We start from the raw sequence: 6,000 nt of genomic DNA on the forward strand, positions 1-6,000 counted from the left end.
AGACACCATATGAGCTCTTGAATGGTAGAAAGCCCAATATTGCATATTTTTGAGGTCTTTGGTTGCAAATGCTATATCTTGAAGAAAGGCACAAGATTGGGCAAGTTTGACAAGAAATGTGATGAAGGATTCCTACTTGGTTACTCCACTACAAGCAAAGCATATAGAGTTTGGAATTTGGATAGTGGTACTCTTGAGGAAGTTTATGATGTTGAATTTGACAAAACTAAGGGTTCACAAGTAGAGAATGAGAACTTGGAAGATGTTAGAGGCATTCAACTTTCAAATGCCATGAAGAACATGGATATTGGTGAATTGAGGCCTAGGCAAGTGGATGATGATGAAGATGATCAAGTGCAAGTGCTCTCTAACTCAAATGTGCAAGATGATACAAATCAAGTTAGTGCAAGTGGCTCTCATGACAATGAACACGATCAAGTGGCTAGTACATTATCTCAACCCAATGATCAAACAAGTGCAAGCAATCAAGTTCTAATCCTCCAACCAACCAATGTTGCAAGGGATCATCCATTGGACACTATCATTAGTGATATTTCAAGAGGTGTACAAACAAGATCAAGATTGGCATCATTTTGTGAGCATTTCTCATTTGTGTCATCCATTGAACCAAAGAAGATAGATGAAGCATTAAAGGATGTTGATTGGGTGAATGCTATGCATGAAGAATTGAATAACTTCACAAGAAATCAAGTATGGGAATTAGTAGAGAGACCAAAGGGACACAATATGATTGGAACCAAATGGGTATTTAGAAAGAAGCAAGATCAAGATGGGATAGTAGTAAGGAACAAAGCAAGATTGGTAGCACAAGGCTATACACAAGTTGAAGGTCTTGACTTTAGAGAAACATATGCCCCGGTTGCTAGATTGGAAGCAATTAGAATCTTGATAGCCTATGCTTGTGCCCACAACATCAAGCTATATCAAATGGATGTTAAGAGTGCATTTCTCAATGGCTACATCAATGAAGAAGTATATGTTGAGCAACCTCCCAGTTTTAAGATGACAAGAAGCCCAACCATGTGTACAAGTTGAAGAAGGCATTGTATGGCTTGAAGCAAGCACCTAGAGCATGGTATGAGAGATCGAGGGATTTCCTACTCTCTAAAGGGTTCACAATAGGCAAGGTTGACACCACTCTTTTCATCAAGAGGATTGGAAAAGATCTATTTGTATTGCAAATCTATGTTGATGATATCATATTTGGATCAACCAATCAAAACTTTTGTGATGAATTTGGAAAGATGATGGCTAATGAGTTTGAAATGTCCATGATCGGAGAGTTGAGTTACTTCCTTGGTCTTCAAATCAAGCAATTGAAGAATGGTACTTTTGTAAGTCAAGGCAAGTATATCAAGGACATGATCAAGAAATTTGGCATGTGTGATAGCAAAGTCATTAGCACACCAATGGGAACCAATGGCAACTTGGATAGTGATGCAAGTGGAAATATGGTGGATCAAAAGTTGTATCGGTCTATGATTAGATGCCTACTCTATGTAACCGCATCAAGGCCGGATGTTATGTTTAGTGTATGCATGTGTGCAAGATTTCAAGCCTCACCAAGAGAATGTTATTTGAAGGCTACAAAGAGAATATTGAGGTACTTGAAGTATACACCAAATGTTGGTTTGTGGTATCCCAAAGGAGCAAAGTTTGAGCTAGTTGGTTACTCTGACTCGGATTATACGGGATGCAAGGTTGAAAGAAAGAGCACCTCGGGCACATGTCAATTGTTGGGAAGATCACTTATTTCATGGTCATCAAAGAAGCAAAATAGTGTTGCATTATCAACTGCCAAAGCCGAATACATATCCGCCGGTAGTTGTTGTGCACAAGTACTTTTGATGAAGGCCACTTTGAGTGACTTTGGAATCAAGTTCAAGAAAGTGCCATTGCTATGTGACAATGAGAGTGCAATCATGTTAACCAACAATCCGGTTCAACATGCAAGAACAAAGCACATTGATGTCCGCCACCATTTCATAAGAGATCACCAACAAAAAGGGGACATTTGCATTGAGAGTGTAGGCATCGAAGATCAACTTGCCGATATATTCACCAAGCCATTGGATGAGAAAAGGTTTTGCAAGCTAAGGAATGAGTTGAACATATTAGATTTCTCAAATATGTGTTGATGCACCCCCACTCATATGACATGCCTCTCATTCGAGCAATCCAAGGTAAAAGTTGATTGGCATGACATACATCTTTGCTAAGGACATGATTAGTGTATCTAGTCATATTTTCAATTTTATTAGGACCTTTCAAGTGGTTCTATTTTATTAGGCTCATTCATGAAAATCAAATGATCTTGATGTCTATATGGTATCACTATTGCTTCTATGCTTGACTTGATCTAGTGATGGCATATGACATGTTTATGGGCTTGTAAACCTAGTGTTTAATCTAGAAAATGAGCTCTAAGTATTTAACTCAACATGGTACAAGATAACCCTTATTTGGAGGTGTGAAGAAGCTTGTCCTTAGAACAAACCGAGTTAAATATCTTTGATAAATGATCTAGACTAGACCAAATTTGGAAAAATGATCCTCACCCCATTGATTGACATTGATAGCTTCGACCCTACAAATAATACTATCTATATTTTGAACCTTTGTGGTCATTGATGACAAAGGGGGAGATAAACAAAGATAGTAGTAAAATTAGTGAAAAGGGGGAGAAGTATCATAAAGGGAGAGAAACATAAAGATATCTTGATATATGACATAGGGGGAGAGATATGACAAAGGAAATGGATCAATTAAAATTTTGAGCACACAAGTAGGGGGAGCAAGCTCATGAACTTGGATGATGCATTTGAATGTGCATTTCATATGTTTGCTTGCATGGCACAAGTATTAAATTTAAACAATCCATACTTGTGTGATGTATGTTAGTTGTAAGATTGAATGATGAAATGAAATCACTAGATAACTTTCATTTTCAAGTGTTGTTTCCAAGTGGTATTGAGCTAACCATGGTGCTAAGGATGGTATATTAGTGCACTCCAATTGGTATCACACTTCAAAGGTCCATCTTTTATACCTTGGCATCATTTGGTAGACATTGACTCCTATATTTCCTATCTAAGCATATGTGCAAGCTACTATCCAAACTCTTAGCACATATGTAGGGGGAGCAATTGCTACCATTTGGGGTTCATGAAACTTGTCCATATCCTTTTACACATGGTAAATATGCTTTGGCAAGCAACATTGATTCAATTGAATTTCAATTCATATCTTTGTGTAAGGGTTGTCATCAATTACCAAAAAGGGGGAGATTGAAAGCTCTAGTTTGGTTTTGGTGAATTGATGAAACCCTAAGTGCTAACCTAGTTTATCAAGTGATCATGAGATAGGTAGCACATTCCAAGTGGTGAAGCAAATGAAGATCATAACATGATGATGATGCCATGATGATGATCAAGTGCTTGGACTTGGAAAGAAGAAAGAGAAAAACAAAAAGCTCAAGACAAAGGTATAAACCATAGGAGTTATTTTGTTTTGGTGATCAAGACACTTAGAGAGTGTGATCACATTTAGGTTTGATAGCCATACTATTAAGAGGGGTGAAACTCGTATCAGAATGTGGTTATCAAAGTGCAACTAGATGCTCTAACTCATTGTATATGCATTTAGGATCTAGTGGAATGCTAACACCCTTGAAAATGTTTGTGAAAATATGCTAACACATATGCACAAGGTGATACACTTGGTGGTTGGCACATTTGAGCAAGGGTGGAGAAGTTAGAAGTGAAAATGAGTAAGTGTCGCTGGTTATACAGTGACCAGACGCTGGACCTCTAAGGGACCGGCGCGTCCGATCATGTGTAACAGTGAGATTCTGGCATCGGTCAACTGACCGAACGCTGGGTCACTAAGTGACTGGACATTGAGGAACAGTGTCTGGTCAAGTTGTCGAATGGCATAGTGATTAGGGTTAAGCACCGGACACTAGGCTATGTCCGGTCCTGCATGACCTAGATGCGTCCGGTCAGCAAAAACTTGTTTTGGACCCTTACTATAAACAACCGGACGCTGAGGGTCCAGTGTCCGGATCAGCTCTGTCGGAGCGTCCAGTCAACATGTCGACCATTGAGATCAAACGTTCACTATTGAATGTACAGGAGACACGTGGCCGCCATCGAGGGACTAGACGCTGAGGAGCAGCATCTTGTCAGTAGGACCAGAGCGTCCGTTCACCCCGATCAGTACCTAGTGAAGGGGTACAACGGCTCTATTTTGTGGGGGCTTCTATTTAAGCCCTATGGCTGGCTATAGCTCATGATCTTTGGCCATTTTCATTGACATAGCAACCTTGTGAGCTTAGCCAAAGCCCTCCCACTCATCTCCATCATTGATTCATCACCTTTGTGAGATTAGGAGAGAATCCAAGTGCATTGCTTGAGTGTTTGCATCTAGAGGCACTTGGTGTTCGTGTTTCGCTATGGGATTCACTTGTTACTCTTGGTGGTTGCTACCACCTAGATGACTTGGAGCAGCGAGGATCGTTGAACGGAGGGTGGTGATTGTCTCCGGCTCTGATCGTGGTGATTATGAGGGGTTCTTGACCTTTCCCTAGCGGAGCACCAAAAGGTACTCTAGTGGATTTCTCGTGGCTTGTGTGATCCTCATCTTGTGTTGGTTGTGCGGCACCCTATTGAGGGTTTGGTGTGTGAAGCCAATTAGCGCGTGAACCTCTAAGTGAGTGAATCGCCACAACGAGGACTAGCTTGCCGGCAAGCAAGTGAACCTCGGTAAAAAATCATTGTGTTCATCATTGATTCTGAGGTGATTGGTCTTCATTGTTTTTCATCCTTGTGATTGATTGGTACCTTCATCTACATGGCGGTATAACCTTCTTGATCACTTTCTTTACTTTACCGCAAACTAGTTGACAAGCTCTTTAGTGTAGCTAGTTGTGAGAGCTTGCTTGCTTGGTTGGTGTGGCTCTTTAGTTAGCCTTTGAGAGCACACTAACATAGGGTAGTGTCATAACTTTTGTGTGAATATACACTATCTAAACTAGAATTGTGGTAGGTGGCTTGCATTTTGAGTAGGCTAGCGCAACACTTACTTCGCCTCATAATTGTCTAACCATTTTGTTAAGTGTTGTTGTAGAAATTTTTATTAGGCTATTCACCCCCTCTAGCCATTAGGACCTTTCAGTTGGTCTTGTTTGTGCCTAGGGCACAAGCGAGACGTATGTTTTGGTGTACCCAGCTATGATACATTGATTCATGAATCGCCGTTTCTTTTGAGATGGTACCGACTTAGCTATGGTCTAGCACCATAGTAAGAATTAGAATATGAAAGATGGTAAAATGGTTCTGATTGCTTACCATATGCTTGAAAGTAGCTTAGGTGCTTACTTAGAATGATTAGCTAATTAACTAAAAATAACTGCTAAAAACTTTGAACATAAGGATGCACCATTTGTAATGCTTCCTGCAAATGCAATAAACCAGCAAGCCAAATAAGCCTTGCATATCCTTGGGGTCTTTCATTTTCCTCCTGTCGGGTAAGTCTTGCTGAGTACAATCGAGTACTTAGGGATTTTATTCCCCTTGTTGCAGGTGACTAGGTGGATACTAGAGCTGACTCTTATGTGTGGAAACCTTCTGATGGGCTCAGAGAGGATTTCGTTCATGCTACGATCAGTAGTGTTTATAACCCTCACTAAAGGTTTTCATAAGAAAAGATATAAAATCTGCTAGCATATCCTGTATAGAAATGTCCACTACGTTAATGCTTCACCTTGTCATTAGATAACTCTTTGTTTTTGCTGTAACTCTGATCATATGCTTAATTTCCACTGTTGCATTCAACTTGTTTAAGTACTATAATGTTGTAATAAAGTGATGTAAGAAATGACTAAGAATGTTGTAAGATTTATCCTCTCGTTTATGATCCTGATGAAAGATGTGGATTTTGGAGTTCTCCCATTGGGTGTGCTCAATGGAACAATCTAAA

This window comes from Miscanthus floridulus, chromosome 13, assembly GCF_019320115.1.
Source record: "Miscanthus floridulus cultivar M001 chromosome 13, ASM1932011v1, whole genome shotgun sequence".
NCBI lineage: Eukaryota > Viridiplantae > Streptophyta > Magnoliopsida > Poales > Poaceae > Miscanthus > Miscanthus floridulus.